The following is a 25793-nucleotide window of genomic DNA, read 5'->3' as shown; positions in this document are numbered from 1 at the left end:
GGCGGCTGGGAGAAAAAAAATCTAATAAATAAATGAGAGGATGCAAGAGGAAAAAAATATATAAATTAAGTTCTCCGTTCTCGTAAATCATGTTGCCAACTTCCAGTAGACAGGAGGGAGGAGCTTAGGAGCTAGACAGAAGGATACCATTGGAGGAAAAAGGGAGGGAGAGGCAGAGAGCCATAGAGAGAGATACAGTGAGAGGGAGAGAGAGAGGGCGAGAGAGTGCGGGAAGCGTTTCTCTTCCACCCTCAGCTAGGCTTGGCTCTGGAGACTTGGCGGCGAGGTGTTTTTAATTGATTTTTGATTAGATAGACACGAGGAGGAGGGGTGTCCATTAGCATGAGGGGAATAAACCTCGGAGAGAAATGGAGAGACACGGACGTGTGTGTGTGACAAATAACTGTCAAAGAAACTGTGAAGTGACTGACAAGTAAACACATGCCCATAACCACCAAAGATGTTGCTCCTCAAGTGTCAAAATCACAACACATTAAGGTTTGTCAACATTGAAAAGAAAAAGAAAAAGTCAGAGCCGATGTAAAGAATTTACTCTTCAGTTGTCGTGGAACGTTCTCCAGGGTGTTCTCTGCTCCGTGTCCTCAGGAGTAGATTAAATAAAATACAGGTTTATTTATACGCAGCACCACTGCAGACACACGGAGATTCAAAGTGTTCCACTGAGGTGCTGCAGCAGGATGTGGACAGTACAATTGTTATCAGCTGTTTTATTAATGACCCACAATCAGACAGAATACATTATTTCACCCAATCAATGGCAACACCCACTTACTTGGCTCCACCTCAGACTGAGAGAGAGGCGAATATTTAAGTTAAGAGGAAATGTCTGAAAGCTTCACATATGAAATTATAGTCTGCTGTTCCAGAGTGCAATTTGCAAATAAGTGGCAGTTGAACTCACAACCTCGGTCATCAGCGGCGACGGTTGAAAGATTAGATGTAAACAGGTAGGATCCAGGGTACATGAAGAAATGACTGTATATCAGATTGTTAGCAGCCTCCGTAATTTAAAGGTGAAATACATCAACCCTCTCAGGGGTCACAGGTCAACCTCAAGCCAATTACTGCTGACTTTAGACAATTCCTTAGGGACGCACAGGGCAGGTCACCACTCCATCAAAAAGCCACACAAATTCACATTAACATTCCAGAGTCGTGCATCTAGTTCCTCGTCCTGGTGTTGCAAAACATACGTATTTAAGTTCCGGGGCTGTTGGTATTTCCTGCATATTTCTATAAGGTGGTTAATGATTAGTTATTAATAGCTGTTTTTGAGTTGGTGAGTTTTTGTTTATGGTTCTTAAAAAGTTTTTTAAAAAATTGTTGTTTCCATTGTTATTGTAACATAGAGGTCATTTTGATGACCTTCACGTACAGAGGCAGATGAAGCCAAATTTTACCTTACTGTTTGCTGTTCTGTATCAGTGTTGCTGTTAATGCAAACCAAACACTCCCTACTGCTGACGCACATTAACGGCTTTTACACAGCAGAAAAATAAAGTAATCTATTATAAAGCTGTGATAAACAGGACACACTGTGTTTGTCCCTGTGTAGGGTCACTGAAAAAAACATCACACTTGTGTTGTCATTTCCTGCCTCCATTTTTCTCTATTGCTGCATCATTTGTTCTTTGTGGAATTGAACTAATGGAAAAGGTAGCAGTCGCGGTTTTTAGTTAATTGGAACAGACCAAAAATTCTCAGCGTTGTTGTTTGAGGGTGAAAGCATTGCAGGATCAAATTTCCATCAGTTTTGACTGACTTACCCATTTAACTAATGCATGGGATGAAATAATTTAATACATGACGGTAAAACGTTGTTCTCTGTCAGCTAATGGCCAACCAATTTTTAAAAAATGCAGTGTAGTAAAAAATATCAGTTAAATTAATATGCATCGTATTAATGTATGGAACATGAATGGAAGGTTTAATTTGTTTTAAGGCCGTAGTTCGTCTCTCAACTACTTTGCACTGACACAGAAAATGCTGCAATGCATTTTTCAAAAAACATCTCAATAAAAAAGTTCTTTTACTTTTAAAGTCAGTCCAGTGAACCATCAGAACCTCAGCGTCACTGCCTAATCCTGAAGCTCCACTCATTTTAAAAAACCCTAGAAAAATACATACTGTATGATACTGCTTTGTTTCCCCTCAGTGTCTTTTTCAATGTTTTGCATCACGGTTTACTAACATATCCAAACTAATCTAATGTACGACTTTCACTCCTTCGTCTAGTTTTAGAAGGTGTGAAACAAGAGTCTGTAATCTGTACTCACACATGTCCATTGGAAAGACCAGCCGCTCGTCTGCAGTAACGTCCGAGAGTCTAATTATGCCAAGAGAAATCTTTCTGTCGTTTGGCCCTCCCTCAGTCTCAGTGCAGTTATTTTCTGTTATTCAGATTGCAAATGTCATTGTTCTTGTTTCTAAATGAAACGGTCACAGCTTGTGGCTCCAATGAACTGCTCCAAACAACTTTGGTGTGATCACACTCAGTGTCCCCTCAAGTCGACTACAGCTGATGCAAATCTCCTGCCTCAGACTCTGCTCCAACTGAGAAGGTGATAAAGCAAAAACCTGGTCGCACTCACAAATCACAAAGGATGCCTGAGCTGAATGAGAACCCTTTTGTTTTTGTTCATTTTAATGCCTACAAATATCTTGCTATCCATCTATCCATCTATCTGTCACTGTCCGTCCATCCGTCTGTCCGTCTATCTATCACTTATTTTCTCTGCCTTTTTCTTCCCTTTTGACAACTACATAGATGTTTTATATTCTGCCAAGATCTGAAAAAGTCTCTTGATAACGAGCGATTCTGATTTGAAGTCACTGTGTGCCCCCCCCCACCACTCCCACTTGTGTGAAGATGTGCCATTTGCTTGACTTGTACATGTATAACCCAAAAGCTAATCACAGCCGCTTCCTAAGCACAGCGCCTAATGAACACAAGCCTTTTTATGAAAACACACACGTACGACCCTCCAAACGAGCTGTTCTGATTTGTTATGAAACAAACTGGGTGATTATATTAATCCCACCTCCCACACTGATTACTTCCACCCAAACTACCACTCCTACCTGTGGGAGAATCCTCCACATCTTTTATTTGGAGCTGACTGTCGGACTGCTATCCTGTTCAACTCACTGCTAACTTCAGCTGTTTATTCAGCAGAGTGCTGAAAGAACACAAGCTATATTATGTAAGCACAGAAAGTGGGTTGTCATTATTAACCATCCGTCAGAGACAAGCCAGTGAGGCGGTGAATAAAAGTACGATGAATCAACAAAACAAACCTCCATCCACTGAAGGACATTCACGTCCATTCTTGACTCAGGTGTTTGGCTGCAGTGTGGTCTGGCAGCCATTTCTGTCTCACTGCTCAACAGTTGCCATGGTTACGTGTTACCGTTTTCATGTCATCCCTCACAAAAGCGGTGGGCGAGGCACGCAGTGGCTCATTACCATTTAAAGGTAGAGACACGGAAACCAATGTAGCATAATATTTCTCCTTTATAATCAGTGCAAAAATCCAACTTGAAGAAGCCGCTGTGACCTTTTCATCTTGGAATCATAGCCAATAATAATTAACTTCTTCCAATCAGATCTCTGCTCTTCACACACAACCATTGGATGGTGTAGGGCAGGTTTCCCAATTTTCAATAGACATTTTTCATAAACTCCGGGGAAAGATGCGAGACGACCCCAAAAAAACCTGAGGGTCGCGACCCAGTCTTTGGCAAACAATGGTGTAGGGAGATGAAGACATTCCAACATATACAGTAAAAAGGACGGCTCATATAGACGCGTGTTTACGTGCAGTACTGTTACATTGATCACACCGATGACAGTACTTAGGTCTTAAACTTGTACCCAGTTCTACCTGTTCCCTGACTGAACTGCGAAACAAAGACCAGTGAGTACTCCCACACAGGCAACTAGTACTAGCTGTCAGACATCTCCATAAAAAAAATCAACTGCTGTTTTCAGTTGTTCCTGTCTCTGGCTGCAGCCTCCACCTGTATATCACAGGCAGCTGTCAATCATTTTGTTTGCCTCTGACTGGAAGCCCATTTACAGCCATTACGGGCTGTAATATCTTATGAAACATGAGCCATCAGAGTGCTAATGACCAAGAATTTATTTGGCCAACAGAGCAGTGAGAAAATTAACTGGCCGTGTATTTCACAGGAGAATAAATGTTCTTTGAATTCATGCCTATAGGAGCTTTTTGTTTTTGGGAGTCAGCAGTTGTTCTGCAGCCAGTTTCTGGGTGGATTCAAAAATGAGACAGTGATCTCTCCTTGGCACCTCGGTACTCTCAGCTTTGCTCAATTTTTCTGATCCTTTCGGAAACACAGAAACTTGCTCCTGGTTGCAGAGCTTGCAAAGTGACTCCGTTCTGATCCTTCGATGTTGGCTCTTCTTCTTCACAAGCACAACTTGACAAACGCCCTGTTGCTCATGTAACAAAACATGAGCTGGGATTGGACTGTTGAAAAATCTCATCGTAATTTTTTTTTTTTATGATTTTATTTTTACTGTGATATCTTCTGGTGATATCGTCACATTTTAGATTATTACATTTCATTACATACATTATTGTCTTAAAAAAACCTGTTTTTTATCTTACACCTCATCATACTAGTGCTGTGGAAATGTCCTTCAACGTACTTCAACTTCAATGTATTTCTTTAGTGCTGAAGTTCCTAAACTTCTTCTCTTTGTAGAATGAACTATTAGCTGCAGCTGTGCTATTGTTCCACATTCACTGCTATTGATTTAATAGCCCACTTAACTGCCCCCTACTAAGCCAACCACTGCCCGTAGGGCTGGTAAAACGTTCAAAAGAGTTAGGATTGACCCGTACAGACAAAATCAAAGTGTTTGATTTTTTTTTTATATCAGAGAGAGAGAGAGAATCCACACCAATGATTTCGCAGTTTGTCTTACTTTTTAAATGTTAATTCCTGAGGTTCTCCTCAGCAGTGTGATACGCTTCACTGGACAGAGACGCAGTCGTGTTTCTGTTTAACAGTTCTCATCTCGGAGCATCATCAGTGCAGCTAGACACAGAAGAGCAGCTGAAATAAATTACTGCTTTGTCCTTTAATGGCCACCTCTGGTGTCTTCTGTGCATGGAGCTTAAGAAAATTCTGAAAACATGATTTTTTTTCCCAAAACGTTCTATAATTATTTGAAAATTAACAGTAACTTATGTCTGTTTCTGGCATTCAAAATTCAGCAACCATTGAGTAGAGTTATGGCAATACTCTGCTGATGACGGGGTGACTAATGAGCCATTTGTTTTGGCTCCACGTTTTGGCTCCAATGTGCAACCTCTAGTGGTAATAAATATTGTATGTACAACCTTTTTAATTGATGCTCAGGCAAAGATCTGTTTATGTATTGTGTCCTCTGTGCAGATGCTTTTGCTATAGTGGTCATCCAGTTTATTTTGGAGTAAAATCTAATTGATGTTTTATTTATATTTTTACTAATGGTATTCTGATTACAGACACTTTTGTCAAATTTTTGTGAAATAATTCATTTTCCTTCTGTGATTGGTTGCAGTTATACTGTAGGTGCTCATGTCTCCAACACCCATGCAAAGTCCATTCAGTAATAGGACAAAAACAAAAGGGAATTTTAGCAATTACAACAGGAAGAAAAATCCAATAAAAGTGAACTGTGCTCCCATAAAGAAAAAAAGAGCTGGACTCACGCAGAAGAAGGCATTGACAAATGACCTCTCACGTATTGATTACTGTTCACTCGCGACCTCGCGCACAGAATAATAACAACCAACCGCGAGCACAGTAGCACTAATATTTGTTGTATGTGCTCTGTGTCCCCGGGTTTTGTTTTAATGGCTGAACGGACCGAAGAGGAGAGAGAAACACAACTTTGTATTTACCCACCATTAATTAGATTTGCACCTCCAGCAAACTCTCACTCTGCCCTCTCGCTAACTCGTCTCAGTCCTCATAAGTTTCCAAGTCTCCCCCGCCTCCCCTTCCCAAACTCTCATCCTCCTGGTCAGTGAAACCGGTCCCAGCTGCACTTAAACAGAAACCCAGAGCTGCGGACGTAGACACATTCCCACACTCCCACTCCCTCACCGATCCCCTCCGAGGGACGTAGGGTGAGAGTAATATCCAAAGTGCAGGTGGGACCTTGCTTTTCATAGTGAGGCAGAACAAAGCAGGGACGGAGCAGGCGCGGTGTAATGGAGTGATGATCACTGCAGAGATTGAGCAATCACGATGGGGAGGACAGCGGTGGGGGCATTCGTGGACTTCGGGAATCCGCACACTAATTGTATCTTATGACTAATTGGTAAATTAGTGAAACCTATTTCAAGGCACCAGGCTTAGCTTTGGGGGACACCCACAGCTCATTATGGACTCATATTCTGGGCAGAGGAGGAGAAAAATAAAGGAAATTATACAATTGCTCAGGTGAGGATGGCAATTAAGCAGACGCTTAAGAAGAAAAGGAAATGAAGCCGCATACACACATAATTTACTGTACTCTCCTGTGTCTCGCTTTGAATCAAAGCCCGATCCAGAGCATCGACAGAAACCACTACTGTTCTCTCCACTTGTGTTCTGGTGTGCACGGGTCCATTTTTATATGACACGCAGATGTAAATATGTATAATTATGCAAAGTAGCCCAGGTTGATGTGTTTGCACTGCAGATTCTAATCAATTACTTAAATGCAAATCATTGCATTCTGTAATTATGTCACTGCCAGGTCCATAAACAAGTCTGTTCACCCAGTGAAACTCTTACAGGCCGTCCCTCAGCTATATTCTCACACATTAATATTCTGAATGTTTAAAGCCATATTTACTGCCTCTCACTTGGTAAATACTTCTCATCAAAGACCAAAGTCTGAGATTTAAAACCGCCAACGTTTTCTAAAGAGAGAATCATATTCGGCTGTTTGTTAGTATAAAACATTTGAGATTTATTTTGCAGATACAGTTCACACTCAGTTCAGTTAGAGCTGTCTAACAAATTAATAATGAAAAGCGCAGGCAACAAGTTTTATTGTTTGGTTTTACATGTTAAAGTATGAATTTGTTCATGAAAATCTTATCTTTTGAAATTCATGAAAACAGAAACATTTTTATGTCTATAAAAATCAGATAGAAAGAAACAAAGAAGGTTAAAAATTTAGTCAATACTTCGCAAAAAAACCCCAAAAACAAACAAACAAAAAAACAACCAAAAATAAATGCTAGAAAAAAACACAAGGTTAGACAAACTGTTAAGAAATAGATTAAAAATGCAACACACAGCAGAAGTAAGATAAATACTGTAAAATAACACTGTGGCAAGATTTTGCAAAATGCAAAAACACTGTCAAAACAATTTGTTTTGTATTTACGCTTCATTGTTGTTGTGGTGAGCTGAGATCGAGTGAAGTCCTAACATTCAGCTCTCACCGTCCTGAAGACACTTCCATTTCTGCGTGTCGAGTGTTCTTTTGCGATGCTGCTCGTGCTCCTGCGCTTCAGAGCCGTCGCTTCATCACCGTTTAGAGGACAGTTTGGAGATTTCCACAAGGACACGATTGATCCCCCCTAAACCCTCTCACCCGCCCTCCCTGACCAATTTGTCAGCAGCAAAACTAATATTGTCTTTAATCAGATGCAATTAGACCAGCAAGTTAAGATCTCTTCCCAATTAAAACTCATTAGGCTCATAATGTCGTTACGTGAATCTTGAGTAACTGCTGTCTGCACTCGCAGCCATTTCTTCACAGACAACAGCAATTCTGAAATAATGTTAATGAAAGATGAGTCCGTCAGCTGTGAGAATAATTTAATACGAAACCATTACTAAATGTCTAGCTATTTAAAGCAGGTATTTTCAAAACAAATTCTGAGCACTTTTTACAACTATTTATCTGTATGAAAAGAAATGTAAAGTTGTGTTATATGAATATGGTTTGGATATAAACACAACTGCAGGAGTAATGAGCTTCTCCGACTGTAAAAGTGAGTTTAAATGGAGTCAAAATCGATCTTAAATATTAGTATAAATATAAAACAATTATTTACTGCTGCTTAAACAACATTTTGACCATTTGCATATTGATTAGACATTGAGTTGACATGCTGGTACTGTAGGTTATTTTTGTCTTGAGTCTTATTTGCTTGAATGAAGGTGTGAGGTGGAGCTGTGACAGGATGCTGTGCAGCAGCTCCTTTTCCTGAATGATGTTGGTCACCTTGTTGTTTCTATTCTTTGGTTTAACATCTTAGAGTTTATAAATAGACCCCAGGACAAAGCACACTTGAGTCATCAGTGAAGGAGCTGCCCAAGGTACTGATTATCCTTCTGCTGCTTTAAATAGCTAAGGTACACACACGTCAAACTCTGCTGGAATCAGTGTCTCTGCAGATGTGACGTGGAGCTGCTGCTGCTGCTGCTGCTGCTGCACTCCACTCACCTTCTCTACACACAAATTAGGTGAATTAATTCAATGAACTATACATTTAGTTGTGCACGAAAACAAAAAGCAATATTTTTAAATTCCTTTAAACACTTTTGATCCCAATTTCTAAAAAACATTTGAAGGAAGTGTGATGAATACTTGTACGTCAAAGTGATCTATTGTCATCGTGACACTACACAACTGCCCACAACGAAATGCCATGCTCAATGCACCTCAATCGAACCTTGGGGGCTAGTGGATTCAAACCTGCGACCTTGTGGACCCAAGTCCGCTTATCCACCAAGCCACCACTATTTACTAGATAAGGAGATGTCAAGAGTGAGGCCAAAAAAATGGCCAAAACATTGCTATGAAATGTCAAAGTGGTGAGATGTAAACACTTCGTCTTCAGGTGATTTATAAAATTGTTTGTCATAACAGAACACATCTTTCCTACTGGACTTCAGTAGGAAATCAGACAGTAAGACAGGCTGTTTTTGAGAGAGCAGTTATGGAGGATTTGGTTGTTCATAACTAATTTTGTGCTACTTTGTATGTAATTGTACTTCAGTACAGGTTCAGTACAGGTTCAGTACAGGTTCAGTACAGGTTCAGTCCTCTCCACTAGTCTTTGGTGAGACAGACCTTTTCCAGTTCTGAGGATCATTATGAGTAAACCGCCGCTTGTTACCAATCACGATTCCAAACCCATAACCATTTTCTGGTAAGATTACTGATCTACCCACTGAGCCATAACCATCCTGAAATGGAATTACAATTTGGCTAATCAGTGGGAGTAATGTTTTGAAGTTCTCTGATGACAGTGCCATGTCAGACACGACAGTGTTCCCGACGCAGCGTTTTCATCAGCTTCATGCACAAAACACACGTTTTCTTTTTCTTTTTCTAAAACAACACTTGAGCAACTGTGGCGAGGCCAAGATTTCAAGTTTCCTGATCGCAAAAATGGAAAGAAAACAAACAAACAACTTCATAACTTAATAATACTCACTATAACCACAGATGCACAATGGAAAATAATAACTGATTTTCTACTTTGCCTGAACTACCCTACATTAAGCTCTTAAAAAAAAAAAAGATGGAATGAACCCCCGACAGCAAAACTGTGGAAGGTATATTGGATTTGTGTGTCTCTTTGTCTGGCTCAAAAGCAGTTAATCATTGATTCCCGTGGCCGCTGCCGGAGAGTTTTCCTGAAGCCTTGAGACAGCACTACCTTGAAGTGAATGTTCTAAAGGCACATACCTACGGTGCTCTTATAGGAGAAATAAATTCACTCTATCTCAACACTGACTTTCAAACATTTATCACACTACTTTCCCTCTGCATATGTGCGGGAATCTTAATGCATATTATTATCTAATTCGGCTGAATTTATACTATTGAAGTGGAAATTCCATTTCCAGTGTGCTGTGTGTTGGTGATAATACAGGACTGCCTGTGTGATAAAAAGGGACATTTATCCATACAAACTTCCTGTCCTGTAGGTAGAAGTCACCAATTCCCTGTGTGACACCAATCATGTGTAATTACCACAGGGGTTTGAGTTTTCCTCTCTCCTCTAATTGGCCTTCGCTGTCAATCAACAAGTGATTCTGCTTACAATTGAACTGAAGGGAATGATGGAAGCAGTGATGGCGGGATAATTGAAAATAATTGAGCAAATTGCGGATTTGAGAAGTTGGCTTCATCAGCACTGCAGGGGCGGTGTATGTGGAGAGAGAGAGCCGCGGCTGAACGGAGCGAAGGCAGATCTTAATGATAATGAACCAAACACTCGCCTCCATTTTGCCTCCACCCCTGGAGGATGGAGATGCTTATCTGAATAATCAGCCCGTACATGCCTCAATGTCACATGCACGAGGAAAGATGAGCACCTTTGATCTCCGCATCCTGAGTTTCAGCAGCTATTCACCAGCCTGAGGGCTTCACTTACATCCTGGCCCCGATCTGAAAAGTCCCGCAGCACAGAGGAAGTGCACCTCTGCTGTGCAACTACTCAGTGAATATTATTACCATAAGTGTGTGAATGTGACAAATCTGTGTGTGTATAGTGTATTTTTTTATGTGTCAGTTTGAGTTTAAACATCCAAAGGTGTCATTTATAAATATGTAATAGTCAGCTAATGCACTTTACACACCAACTTTATTTGGGCTTCCAACTGTGTGTGTGTGTGTGTGTGTGTGTTTGTGCATAAATCAACCTCCGTCTACTTAAATTTCTTCCGTGGGCGGATTTGTGAATCTGATGGAATAGCAATACTGACAAACCACTGGGACTGAAGGCAGCCCCTCAGTTTCAGTTGTTTGTCATCTCTTCCTTTTCTTCCTCCTACTCCCCCCGTCCTCAAGAGCTGCTTACCTTACACAGTTTAAAAAAAAAAAAAAAAACATTTCGTCTGCAATTTACATTTCCATATGCTGCCAGTGGCGCCAGGGAGAGTGGATAATTGGGTTGAAAGTGGTGACGGTGAGAGCGGGATAGAAAGGGATACAGAGAAGGCCGGCTGAAAAAAGGAAAAAAAAAAACAAAAAAAAAACAAGCCATTACAGGATGGGTTCCTCTTTTTTCTCCCCTCACTCGTCATTTTGCCGTGCTGCTCTTAACCACTTGTGTAGCTGAAAAGATTTACCTTGGCCTCCCATTCTCTCTCACTCTCATAGAATCACTCTGTATTTTCCTCCCCCAGAGCCTCACTCCCGCCCTATTTCTGCCTCATCCATATTCATCCTGCGTCTCTCTATCCCTCTCTCTCTCTACCTCTCTCTCTCTCCAGCTCTGTCCCCTCCTCGCCCCCCCCCTCGCTGTGTCACCCACATCATGGCGTTAATACACCGATTAGTACTAAGAGCAGATAATGGACTATGTCATGTTGCAAAAGAGAAGGTAAAACGTAGAGATTTCTATAAAAGAGAGAGAGAGAGTGAGACTCAGAGAGAGAGAGAGAGAGCGAGAGAGAGATGATGATGACGACATCTTTATCAATGTAGCTTCTAAAATGTCAAAATGCTGTGTTTGCTGATGGGAGCGGCGTGATGGTACAACTGCTGCAGCGGTCACAGGGTTGCTGTGTTCAAACTGAAGCGTTACACCAACACTTTCCAGGCTCCTCATTGTGAAGCTGGTCTGGCTTCGTCAGCCTCCTAAATCCTTCTCACTGCTTTCTTTTCTTTGCACCAATAAACATGTCTTCTGGTTTTTCCGGCGTCTATTGTACACAGGCCAATCGCTGAAGCTCAAGACAAACTCCTGAATGACAGTGGTTCTCTGGAGGTCGGGTTCTGTAACTCATAAGAAAATGAATGGCTGTAAATAAGAACCAACGAAACACGGGAAACAGGAAGGACTCTTTAAAAGTTTGAAATGTTTATTGGTGTTCGGCAGGAAGGTTCAGTCAGGTTGGTGCTGTGAAGAAGGTTCTGGGTTTGATTCCGCCTTAGCCCTTATCCTAGCTCTTAAGTTGAGTTTGACATACACAAATTAAGCTTGATACCTACACATACATTTGCCTTAGGTGTCTTAAGAGCCAGTGGCCTATAGAAAAATTAAGTACAAGTACACAAACACATGTAAACATTATATAAATTATTATATAAATATATATTTAACACACACATATATATGTGTGTGTTTGTGTACTTGAGAATTTTTAGACCACTGGCTCTTCACTGTGAATATGGGTTGAAACAAAACAGTTGTGCAGTGACAATGGTGCAGATGTTTCTAGTCTTTTGGTCCAGTATTCTAAACATCAGCCTGAAAATATTAGAAAAGTATTGCAGAGAATCATCTCTACTACATGACCGAGACCTCACCTCTGGTCGCCTGATTTGTGTCTTTATAAGTGATTATTGTTAATGGGTACTTTTCTCAAACTGGTTCTAACTCTTAATCATCACCCACTTATACTAGGTTTGTTGAACCAGTGAGAAAACCAAGATGAAAAATTACTTTTCTGTGAAACCACACACAAACAATAGCGAAAAAGCATTTCTTCATTTTTGAACTTTGTGATTTACCCTTTAATACTTTAACTGCAAAAAGTCATCATTGGATTCATTATACTGATTATTCTACTTTATCACAACTCGCAACAAATGAGATGTGATTTCATCTCAGACACTCTGTCAGTCACTGCCGACCAACAAGGTATATCACTGTGAAAGTGGGGGCTATTTGGGAATAAGACAATGTAAATAATGGTGCTGTATAACCATAAGCACCGAGGAGGGAGAAAGAAAACCGTCATTAATCAAACATGAGCGAGAACAAATTAAAATGTGCCAGCTGGAGACCATTTTCTTCTGCGTTTTAGGGAAAAAAACAACAACAAATGCTCAGGAAAAACCAGGACCTCAAGGCTTGGTTGATGACGTCTACTTTATCATTTAAAAATCATCCAGTCAGAATAGAAATGCAGCACGTGAGCCTATGGAACACAAAGATTTTTTATTCCATTAACAGTCACTCAAATTTTCACTCCTGGTTGAATCCATATCTAATTATTCAGTGCGAGATCTTCTCCATACCGCGGTACAAAGCCCGTACTGTGCTGCAGTCTGTTATCTTGGTCCTCCTCTCATTTTCCTCATTTCGTGTCTATTTTAACCATCAAATTTATCAAAACGTATCAAGTAAAAGTGAGCAAAAAAAAAAAAAAAATCATGTGGAGTCTGAAAATTGAAATTGAAAATAGAAGGTCTGTAACAATAGGACCACATCAAACACAACGTCTACACGGCACTCGTTCTTAACGTCAGTTTAATTGCCTAGTTTGCTGAAATATCTGTCTTGAATCATGACGGTTACAGAAAATTTAAAAATCAGTGAGAGATCACTTTTAGCATGTTCCAATTCTTGTTAACACTCCTATTATTGTGTGTGTGTGTGTTTGTGTGTCATGTAATGGTCCTGTAATTGTATGTATATGATGTTAATTATAGAAACCAACAGGGGGAGCTAGAGCCGCCCTGTTAACACAAGATAAGCTTACAGTATTTTTAAAAATTTTCTTTTACTTTTTACTATTTTACTTTTCATTCATTCTTCTTCTTCTTCTTTTTCTTCTTCTACTTTACATGTTAATGATGCAATAATATAGGTATAAAACTACAAAAAGTTATTTTTGACGTATGTAATATCTGCCAAGTTATGGATATATACATTTAGCAATTACTAATATATATACAGTATATACTGTATATATGTGTATATGCACTATATATATCACCACTGGTGACACTGACTGTCAAGTTATGACACACCTCAAGCCTCTACTTTGGGAGTCCTGACAGGTTTAGGGAGTGTTTCTTATTTCAGGCGTACAGCTGTTTGTTTCCACCATCCAGAACAGACACAATGCAGTCCCTGATTGGTGATAATACCAGCGGAGACGTGAGGATAACATTAGTTTGAACTGTAGCTGATGGGCTTAATCAGCTTTGTGTACACGCTGCCAAAAATGACCCAAATATTTTGGACATATTTTTTTAAATCACCACCTGTCTTTAGTGTGTGACGACCTGTCACTGACATCTTGACATGTCACCGTGTGTACTGATCATTTGGGTTTTTAACCAATTTGCACCATCCTGTGTCTTGTCCAGGGTTTTAGAATTTGTTTTCAAATATTAACTGTCAAACAGAAATCCCTAAATTGCTGTCCAGCCGTAGATGTTAAAGAGTGTGATCCCACTGATACCTTATTATATGACCATGACACGGTGTCATTTACAATGTCTCTAAGTTGCACCTATTGTCTAGTTTTACTATATGTAAATTAAATGATAACATTAACATGTTATATTATTGCAAAAGACCTCAAACTTAAATATAGTCACTCCTAAGCAATCATTTATCAGTAATGTGAGATCCAGCGTTTTGTTGATAAAATATTCTAAGTATTTTTTATTATTGTTATTATTGTTGCTGTGCTGCTTTTGTGTCTGTGCGTTTCAGGACTGGTCAGCTGCTGTCAACGTTTAAATGTGCCTTATGAATCAATTTGTTTTGACTGGGATTGATTAGTGGAACATTCGGCATTAAATCAAGGATAGTCGCCATTACTGCGGACATAAAACCAGGGTGTAATGAACTAATGCTGAGACGGTATAAACCATGACTGCGTGCTGTAAATCTCTCTCCATGTTTTTAGTGCTCCACGGAGTCCAGTCCTGACCAAGGTTTGCTTGCAGTCCTTCGCGATCACACCGAGCACCGTGACGTGCGTAATTACTGTCTGATCTCGAAAGGAGAAAAGTCCTGATAGTGTGTGACTGCCATGGAGCACAAACCACATTATGCTAGCTGTTTAGTGGCACAGTGAGTCATGCCCATGAAGGTCAATTGAGTGGATTGGAGAGCAGTATAACAGAGTGGGTACTGTGTGACAGCAGGTTAAGTGGCAAAGACATGTATATGGCCTGCTTGGTGGAGCCCAATATCAGCTGACATAATACAAAGTGACAAAGACTATTGTTAGAGGGGAGAGGAAAAATTACAACATCCACTGTGCACCTGTGCAACGTTATAAGTTTGAAAATGTCATCTGGCAGCGTGTGTTCACCTGGGAGTGTCTGCCTGGGCTGGATCCAAAAGTATTAGCAGCCTTAGCTAGGATGAGCCGGACACATTTAGGATATTGATTCAAATGATGCCGTATGAACACTATTGTTTGTTCCTGTTGTTCGTTAGCAGTGAGTTGATTTAAATTTGTGGCAGTCCTGATGGAATTTTCACATCGATTACAGAGCAGTGTTCAGATGAGTGTAAAAAAGATGAATTATTATTTCACATGTTCGGTTGCGGTTTCTTCTTCTCTTTGCGAAACTCAATCAATTTACCCTCTTTCTTAAAATGAATTCTGTAATGTCTTATAATATATGGAATTCAGTTCAAATGCATAATCGCCATGGCAGCTTAAACGTAGTAAACACAACAAAATGATTTGTATTACAATTATTTAGAAAGAAAATTAAATTTTTATGTCAGATTTTTGTTGAGCGAACTTGTTAGCAGCTGTGTTGCACTTGTCAAGATACTTTATGCTAACTCTACACGTAATACGTAATGATTCTTAGATGTTCTCTGGGTCAAATTCAAACACAGGGCAACCTGGTATATTTCTGCCATTTAATTAAAATTCAGCAGTTCTGTAAAAGTAAATAAATGGAACCCAAATTTATCTGTAATGAGACAAAGAGTATTGTCTTTATCTTGTCCCTTCTTCAGGGGTTGTCGACGAGTTTTTAAATATATAACCCAACCTGGGATTCGTTCCTAGGGTTGAATTGAACCCAGAACCCTTACAAGGCCAGTGGGAGTCCTCACACTGCCCCCTATAGCCTAAAGTGATTCGACATCCTCTCTACATACCATATTTGTATCTATTGATGATATATTAAACGTCTTTACTAATTAAAAATTGTCTGTAGTTAAAGGCCATCAATCTCATCAACAGAAGCGGCAAAATATTAGGGTTTTCCTTTCAAATGAAGAAAATGTATCATTGCTGTCCATAATATGTTTATGAAAAAAAGAACATTCTGTAGTGTTCTTTCCAGGGGAAAATGTCTTATGGGTAAACTGTTGCTACGTATAAAATAGCAATTTATGTGTAAATGTAATCATATAACTGGATGATAAACCTTTGTGTGTACAGTATGGCCCCCTATATATATATATATAAAAGAATTACCATAATATATAATAGTGCTTCCACTCGATGCTGCAGTTTCATCCATGCAGTGATGGTGACAGAGTACAGTGTGTATTTGATAAGCGTGAAATCAAATGCAGTGGAGTTACAGCATGAGGGAGAAGAGGCAGGTTTTCCTGTTTGGTTGTCTTCGTTGTCTGTTCTTCTTCTTGTCCAGTCTGCTGTCGTCTTCTCTGCTGTTTAGAATGAAAGCCATACACTGTATATATACTGTACGTACATCACAAAGACTGAAAGGTTGAAAGGAATACTTTGTACTACACCATTACTTACTTTTTCAAGTCTTATAAAAGGTCTCCAATTATTGTCAGATTGCTGAAGAGCGAGAACATACTAATGAGGCAGGCGCAGGAGTAAATACTTGAATTTACTGAGCTGGCTCCTGGCCAGTTTGTTCCACTTATTCCCAGAAGAAAACTGCATATAAAAACCCCATTATGCCTCCAATGTTGCCTGCTGCGTGTCACCACATAACCTGCCCTCTTCCCACGGATCTTCCCATGTTTTGCACCTCAATCATGTTCCATTAAGGTCTTTGAAATTATTTATAGCTTTGCATTCATCTGTTTTTTCTCTTTTGATTTTTTTTCTCCCTTCTCCTCACCTGTCAAGATTTCAGTGAACCCCTGAACTGCCAGTTTATGATACTCCTTCTGCAAAGTGCATCACTCAGCCTTGTTTTTCACTCAACGTCACTGTCAGTGGATGCAGCAGAAATATAATCTTTAGAAAAATCCATGAGTGCCTTTGCACAGGGCGTAATTGTCTCATATTTGGATACGCTCGAGTTTCAGAGTGTTGACATTTAACAGACATGTTGTCTCTCCTCCTCATGAACTAATGAAAAAACATTAAAAGCCGATTGAGATGATCTTTGATTTAGGACGGTGCACTTAAGCGAACACCACACAGTCTGGTGATACAGATAAGGCCTTCATGTCTTTAGAAATGCACAGAATAAACCTTAAGTGACGCTGTGTTATGACTGTTTGGCTGATTGGTCCACTGAGTAGAGCTTATTAAAGTGATTGGATTTATCGAACAAAGTCATAAAAAAATGTTAAGTGCTCTTACCTTACAGCTTACACCAGTTTCCTTAAATTGGAGTTTTTTCTGTATGGAGTTTGTGTGTATTTTCTTACTGTGGTACTCTGGTTTACTCCCACAGTACGACGACATGCAGGATTAGGTTCATTCTTCACTGATTACAGGTACAAGTTTGAGTGAAAATGGTTCTTAGTTTCTATATGGACTTCATTGTCCACCTAACTGTAACTCAATGACTGTGGAGGTAAAGAATGAATGAATGAATGGATGGATGGATGGATGGATGGATGGATGGGCTGACTGATTAAAGAAGGTTATCTTTGAGAACTTTGTTTTTAATCACTGGGCTAATCTCAGTAGCCTGAATTAGCATTAACTTCCCACGTGTTTCCATTCTGTAGCACTAGGCTAACTTTTAGCTGTCATTCTGTTATCTTTGAACAATATTTTTTTTCTGGATAGGTTTGAACTGCTTTTAATAACTCTATTAACTCACAGGTCATTCCTGGCCTGTGCCGTAGTTATCTTTGAGCATTCTTTTTCTTAGTACATAATAATAATAATATCCAATGTTAACCTTTAGGTGTTTGTTCTTCGAACTATTGGGTCCGACGACTGCCTTTTAGTTAACTTTTGTCAAACTTTTAGCTACTTGGGGAATGCTGAGCTGTTTTTCATCCACCTACTTCAGGTGTCAAACTGTTGGTCGATTACCTTTGAACACCTTAACTCTGCAGAAGTACTTTTCTGTGCAGTGCAGATCAGTCACCCACATTTAAATTGGCGAGTCCTTCAACCTATTTTTTTGTCTTTGTTCTAAAAGGTATCAAACAGGCCGAGTGCTATTTGAAAAAGCCAGAAAGATTCCAATGCCTTTAAACCGGCCTTTAAAACACAATACTAGCATTTTTTCAAAGATGTCACTCACACTTTATATACCTTGTTGAATGTGTTTTTCTCCTCCATGTTATCTGACAGAAAAGGACCTTAGTATCGGTGAGATCTACTTATTATTGCCATAGAGAGCATGTAGAGATACTACACCGGGCTGCTGATATAATCAGATGTTGTCCAAACTCTACCTATATTCAGGTGGCAATGATGAACACGCTAGGTTGTAGTTATATAGGCCAGCTGCAGAACTGCAGAGGCAGAGGACGCAGTGTGAGTGGTCCTGATGAGAGTGCGCGCCGCTGCCTATAGAGGACAGATGCGCTCGGTGCGTCAGGACGCACCAGTCCGCCGCAGATGGCTTGTGCAGTTTGTCCACATTTCAAAGCTTTATTTCAGACCTCGGCGCTCGTTCTGCGAGAGCATGACGGCGAACATTCTACAGTTTGAAAAAAAAAAGTGAAGCTCGGCTGCCGTGAACAGAGACAGAGAGTCAGACAGAGAGCAGGCACACCACAGTCTGATTTGCCTCACACCCTTTGCGACGGTGGCTCATTTGCTCACTCGCTCAGCATCGAGCCATAAGGAGCGGACGGACACCGCGACTGCAACTTCCATTTCCTCCTTTCCACATCTGCATCGCCTCCTCGTGTCGCTCCAACTCGCATATTACCATTATCTCCGTGCAGGACAATGGTACACCTATTTATTTTAAAGCCCGCTCGGGCGCATTTTTGTGAGAATCCGCTCTGTCCGTGAGGATTTCAGCCAGTCTTAGTCTGGTGGATCTTTTCCCTCTACTGTCGGCTTGTCTCTGAGAAAGCAGCTAATTAATTTTTAATTCTTATGCATCCGCACGAAGACGGGACCAGAGAGGAGAAAACGAGCGATAACCAGAGGAGAAGAAGAGGAGGAGAAGAAGAAGGAGACAAGTGAGGGACACGATAATGAATGAGAAACACTGAGCAATCAAGGAAAACCAAGAGTGGAGGGATCAAGGTAGGAACAAGCAGTGTTCGTGTCATGTGTACTTAATAAGTACAATAATATTGCATCAGTATTAGCGCGTGAATACGCAGACGTCCATTAGCAGACTGCCGTGAAGTGCAGGCGTGTAAGCCGATTTATTTATTTATTGACATTTTATGCTTTAACAGATGCGGAGTTCGTGTTTACTGTGCGTCAACAGCAGTGGACTTGTAATAAAAAAGAAGGATGCTCCGTAGAAGTGGGCTTTTATTTTAAACAGGACTCCTCGTCTTTTGGGCCTATTGGTGGCACCGTGACCTGCACACTAATAGATATTGACTATTTTAATTAATACACAGACTCAGGGTGAAGGACGATGACTTCTAGTCTTTTAAAGAATAGAAGTGGATTTTTTTTTTGCTTATTAGATGACACTGATTTTTTTTCATTTACTGCTTTTGTAATTCACACCAAAAGGGAGAGAAAATAAGACAACTGTTGGCCTTATTTCAAAATGCAAAGTCCTGTATTAACGGTGTTTTCCATTTTCTGAGAAAACTAACCCACTGACCACAGGAATAAAAAGAGCAGCAGCAGAGAGGTTCAAATCAACTCCGTCTAATCCCCCGTGCATGTCATGGGCTACACTAATATTCAGATTATTACCTGTAAGGGTCGGCTCCAGGTGCTCCGAGGGGGGCTAAGAGCAGCAGGTCTGCAGGAATATTTTAGGATGTCCCAAAATAAATGAACTCACTCTGAAGTCAGCTACGATGAGCTCAAGTAATGAATGTGCCATTTCCTACCACAGCTGAAGCCTCTGCAGAAAACATCCCTGTTTATCAGATTTAATCAAACCCTGTAATATTTGGGGGTCCGCGTCATAAAAAACTATGGCGCCTTTATATTGTTGCATGCTTGACTAATTCCCATTTTAATAATAAAATATCTAATACAGAGGCGTAAGCCATGGTGGAAGAAATTAAACTTTTGTCCTTTTGTGTTATTATGATAAAATTCAACCACAGAGAGGAAGCCCCCCGAAAAGAGTTATTTCTCTGCTGGTAAGCCTTTCCCTCATTCCACTGGGGTGCATTGTGTTTGTCCTGCCAATTCTTGGGGAGAAATTGGCATGTCTACTGTTCTGAAGGGGGCTGAATGAAATTCAAATTCTTCAGGTGGTAAAACAGCAATATTGCAACTGTCTGATTGCGTTATCTGAACATTCAAGAAGCCAGACTTGGAATTGGTTTACTGCCAAACCCTCTCCCTGAGAAGACAGAAGGATTTATTTCCCCCTTGTCTGTTTGTCACATCACCATCAGCGACCCCCCCTCCCAAAAAAAATCACCTCTCAGTGGACAAATATCAACCATACATTAGCTTAGCACTATCACCAACCTTATATGTAATTAATCATATTTCAAGTTTTTTATTTTTCCCAGTGCGACTTTCTGTGGTCAGAATTTAAAAAAGAAAATCACCTGCCTGCCGCTGTGTGCCAAAATAATATCATTATTTAAGCTTAATAAAGCCATTATTGCACATGTCACTGCAATACAAATGCACCGATTCCATCTTCTTGTGTATATAGATACTCGTATAACATTTAATGAATATTTAATGCGGTGAAAAAAAAACAAAACAATGCATTATTTCCTACAGTGATTGTTTCCTTCGTGTTCCTGTGACTTTCTTGGTCATATCCGAAGCTACGTGACAAAGCAGACGGAATTAAACGTGTCTCATGAGCAAGTAGAAAGACATTTAAAAATGATATGAAATTAAATACAATATTCCGTTTTGTCTCTTTATAAGATGTAGGTAATTTACATAATTAAATATGGCCATCGATGTCAAGGGGTTATTTAAAAAAAATCAGTTAATTCCTCAGCAGAGGATTTAGTCACAGAGAAGAAAAGTGAATGAGTGAAACACCTCAGTGAATCATTTAAAGAATTTTACATTTGTCCTTTACCTCTGCAAATGTAATGGTACATTTCCCAGCATAGCATTGTGTGAAATATAAAAGAAAAATATGTGTGTTGCTTTCAGTAGCAACACATTATTCTGCAATTACAATAGGCTTTGGGCTAACTAATAACTTCTTTCAAAAGGCAGAGAGGGACAAACTGTATCCCACAGCTGCAGGGTTCACCAAATCCACCATTCAGTTACACTTTGTGTTCCAAGATAAAAATAATAATAATAAAAAAAAGTATCTAGTTTTCAGCACAGTGCCTCAACTCAAAATGCAATTAAAACTTTGGCCACTATTGTTACGTTATCAGTGTGGATTTATAAATGTTTAAAGAATGAAACAGAAAATCCATTTGGAGGTAGTGTATAAGCTCTCCGTCTGTCCTGATGCATGTACTGTAGGTTCATCTAGTATCACCACACACACACACAAACACACACACACACACACACACACACACAAAGTGTCGTCCACTGGCAGTGCAGTTTATATTCCAACATTGAAACTTAATGTCATTTTGTCTTTTGATGATGAAAGAATGTGATTAGATGCCCGGCCTTCACCAGCCAGTCTGCCGCTTCCTGTATTTTCATGGCCCGTCGAACAGGGACATTTATTTTGAATAATTATGCTCATGTCTTGCACTGATTTATTTTAACTCTGAAAGACCATTTGCGGAAAAAAAAAATTAACACTTTCTTGTGCTTATTTTTACTTTTTACTTTTTTCAAACATTCTGACAGAACGTCAAATCGTGTTAACAACTAAAGTACCGACGGTGACTTTTACAACCACACTTTATTACTTTATTTGCTGACATTTTCAACACAAAGGACACACATTGGCGAGTGTTAATATCACAAACGGGGCTGAAGAAATGAAATATAACTGGTGGCCTCGTTATTCTACATGGTTTGCTGAAGTGCCTCGTGTGTGTGGGTGTGTGTGTGTGTGTGTGTGTGGAGGCAAAAGAAAATTTGTGCCCTTTTCAATTGAGCCAAAATGCTATGTCTGTGTCAGACGGGTTTTTGTTTACCTGGCAATGGCAGCTCCGTGGTTGTCAGCCGCCTGATAAGGCTGGTCCTGACAGGAAGGCCATTATGATTATAATAACACTTATTGTGGTTCGGAGTTTAACCAGGGCTGACAAAACACACTGGGAATGGTTTTAAACAGCTGCTGTTGGACTAATTATTGTAATCAGAAATTCTCTATTATGTTTTCTTAGGCAATCGGTAACGTCTTGGCCGTTGTTCCCTTAAATGGCAGGGTGAGTTTTGGGAACATGTCCATTCAGCAGTGCTACTGTCCTGCAAATGTGGGACGGTTGAAAAGGGGGAGGGAGGGCGAGCATAAGAAAATAAAGGAGAATATCATTAGGAAGGGCTGGAGGTGCACGAGAGGCAACAGGCACAAGTGCTCTCTGCTGTTGCTCTTATTTGCTGAAGCGATTGGTTGTGTTCATCCATTTTGAAGCTCTTGGCCTCTGTGCTGTGCAGTTCTCTGCCATGCACACAGAAGCCTGCTCCCTGAGAGAGAGAGAGAGAGAGGCAGAGAGAGACTGGAGGTGCAGGTTTGAAGAAGCCAATCTCACAATCTGACCCTACCAAACACTAATTCAATTCAATCGCTGCCAGCCCTGAGCTCGTGTTGGCGCCAGTGTGGCGAAAACGAACAGAAGCAACAAGAGCACATGCACAGGAAAATCGATGAGGACTCTTTTTCATAAATGGAGTGGGTGTTAAATTAGCTGGATGGACCCGAGCAGCAACACACTGGATTGAGTGGCTGGTGTATTTGGGTTGTGTCTATCGAGTGAGAGACGTCTTGGTGTACAGCAGTGAAAAGGCCCGGTGATGCACAATCAATGTGACCAATCAGCCTCAACAGCAATTCATTTAGTTATACACAGATTTGTCAGGGGGGTGGTGACTCCGAATTGCTGTTTAAAATATGTCGCTGCAGTTTCGACAACCGATTTGTAACCGCTTTCTGTAATGACCTGCTTTTGTGCTCCTCGGAGCTGCTATGATTTTCTTATTCATGCTGCTAAAAGCAGGGTGAAAACACAGCGGTGACCCACTCTTCGTGGTCAAAGCCCTCATTTCCTAACATTTGCAAAAGCTTTTCATGAACATGTGAGAAATGATTTCACCTCAATATCGTCTCACCTTACTGATTGTCTGACATTTTAGGAGATCTGTAAAGTCAGCTGCTGCCAAATTTATAATGTGGTGGTGACGCTCCTGAGGCTGGGATTGATTCTGATCCTTTTGCACCTTTGGCAGGCCACAGGTAGCCACAGAGAAAAGTATGAATGCTGCCAATAGAAATGCAAACGCAGGCACCTTTGGATGCACAAGCGAAGAAGAACAGTTTTATTTATGCAGGTTTATGATTGGGAGTGTTCAATTTAAACCTGTAAATAAAGTCGCCTCCACGTTGCCATTTCCCCGAGCATGAGTCTGACACTTCTTGAATGTCAGCTTTTGTTGTTTAAAATATGAACAGATCGTCACCTGATTATTTTGCTGTTGAAAGTTTAAGTTGGTCCTTGGGTTTCACTATTGACAAGATATGAATATTTTATGTTAATATTTAATATTTCTCTGTTGCCCAACTCTCCTCCTGCGTAAGGGCTAAGTGGCTGGAGTGGTTGCTTCGAGTCAAAAAAATTCAAATGTCACAGCAGAGCAGAATATATATGTTTTTTCAAGGTTGTATTTAGGGCAGGGTGGTAATTCAACCAGCAAACATTTGTCTCCTTGGTTTAATCTATAGTTAAAACACGTCTTAAAACAATATGAGACCACATGATGCACTAGCCCAGAGGGGTGTTTATTATTAACCAGGTGACATATACTGTATATATATGTGTGTCTAGATCCAGACCCAGTTCAGATCCAGTCATGCTGACATAAGGTTAGACCGTCAAAAAACAAGTTTCAAAATCCTTTTAAAATTAACCAGTGAAACATCAGACTAAAAGCTAGCCTTCAGTTCAAGGGTAGTTTAATTTGTTGGGCGGAAAATATTCTGTTATTTCGAAAAAAAAAGTTTAAAAAGATGCAAATGACATTTGATAATACAGTGAAACATTTCCGGCAGAAATCTTTGTGCTTAAAGGCCAAGGGCAAAATCTACTGGGAAATGTCTATTACCCTTTACGCATAACTGCAGTACAAACTGTCGTACCACGGTGATGGATATTAGTCACTACTGCTTTCAGAGTACTCCAGGAAATCTTTGTCCCCACACACGGTCTTTCACCATGTCATAAAATTCCTGTTTTGCGACCTGTACGTGCATGAATGAACCCATCCGTTTTGTGCTGAGCTGGAAAAATGAACTACAAAGATGAAAAAGTCCATCTAGACTTTAAACAATGACAGGTGTGAAAGCTATTATCGGTGTTGACGCAGCTGTGCATCAGTAGGAGGGAGGAGAGGTGAGGAGAGGAGAGCATCCTTAGATAAACCCTTGTCCTCAGGTAATGTCAAACCTGTTGGAGAAAGGCGTGTGCAGATGAAAGGAAACAGGGATCAATTGCCTTAATAGCTTGTCCAATCAATCCTTATGTTTTTCTGATATCTTGACTGAAGCTGTGGGTAAAGGTGGTGAATGAGCTCGTCTAATTGGCGTGGGCAGCACATGCAGAGCCGATGTAGTCATCGCTTCTCCTCCCACCTGGTGCTCTGGCTGCAGCCGCATCAATACTGACACTTTTGTCCTCATTATCTTCAGCTTAGTGCCATGTACACACCCTTCATCCACTACTGAAGTGTCCCTTTATTACACCTCTCCTCCACTCTGAACCCCTTCTCACGACCACTGACCCTCCCTCCCTGACCTTTCCCATCCTTTTGTATAACCCAGCACAGCTGTGGTTTCTGAATTGTATTCAGTTTTAGCCACCGGTGAAAGTAAATAGGTTTGAAAAACACAAGTTGGTTCCAGGCTGTAACTTTTGTTTGATAAAGAGCTGTGTCAAGGTTATCTTTCAATAAGTGTTTTCATCCTTGAATATACAAAAAAAAAAAAAAAAAAATAGTTTTGAAGAAGCAGATAATGTGCACTCTGTAATATCCACTTCTGAACAATTCAGTGAGGGCATCAAGGTTCTGAAGGCAGAACCTGAACTGGATCTGTGCCGGTGCGTGTCTGTGTAATAACACTACCAGTCTTTTATAAACAAGGTTTAGTTGATGTTGTCTGAGATGCTCATGCACCTGGTTGGGCGGCAGAATTATACATAGGCAGGGAATTCACTGGTGTGTGTTTGTGTACGTGTGGCTGTCTGGGCCTGACAAGCAGTGATGTTCACCTGAGACTCCACTCACCAGAGGACGGGTCTGGTGGGTCCGTATTTGTGTCAGCAGCTCTCCCTTTGGAATTCATGGTGTTGGACTTGTGTGAGCATGTTTGTGTGTGCGTGTGTGTGCGTTGCTTGCCATTAGGTGTTGGAAGGGGCACCATCAGAAAACAGCACGGCAGCAGAAGAAGCTGTTTGTTTGCCTGTTAGCCAAGATGGAGAGAAACAGGTTGGAGACGAGGGGGAGGAGGCACGGAGCTCCTGTGAAAGGGCACATGCATTTATAAACATTTGCAGAAACACCTGAAGCCCTCTATGTACTGCAGGCAAAAGGAAGACAGATATGGGGAGGGGAGCCATGATGGAAAAAAAGTGTAAGTG

The 25793-nt window shown here is 40.5% G+C and overlaps 1 protein-coding gene across 6 annotated transcripts in view; it reads left to right on the top strand.

The window, feature by feature from the left end:
• The window catches only part of LOC103392844 (adhesion G protein-coupled receptor L1-like), a 185543-nt gene that overhangs the window by 54555 nt on the left and 105195 nt on the right, over window positions 1-25793 (top strand). The window contains exon 1 of one of the 6 annotated variants that reach the window (XM_017040471.2): window positions 17531-19149. The exons of the other annotated variants lie outside the window; for them this stretch is intronic. The gene's annotated coding sequence lies outside the window, so the exon portion shown is untranslated. Of the gene's footprint in view, window positions 1-17530; window positions 19150-25793 lie in introns of those variants that run through there. 6 annotated transcript variants of the gene reach the window in all.

Source organism: Cynoglossus semilaevis, chromosome 17 (assembly GCF_000523025.1).
Source record: "Cynoglossus semilaevis isolate Cse_v1.0 chromosome 17, Cse_v1.0, whole genome shotgun sequence".
Lineage (NCBI taxonomy): Eukaryota > Metazoa > Chordata > Actinopteri > Pleuronectiformes > Cynoglossidae > Cynoglossus > Cynoglossus semilaevis.
This window is presented reverse-complemented; position numbering and strand designations above follow the sequence as displayed.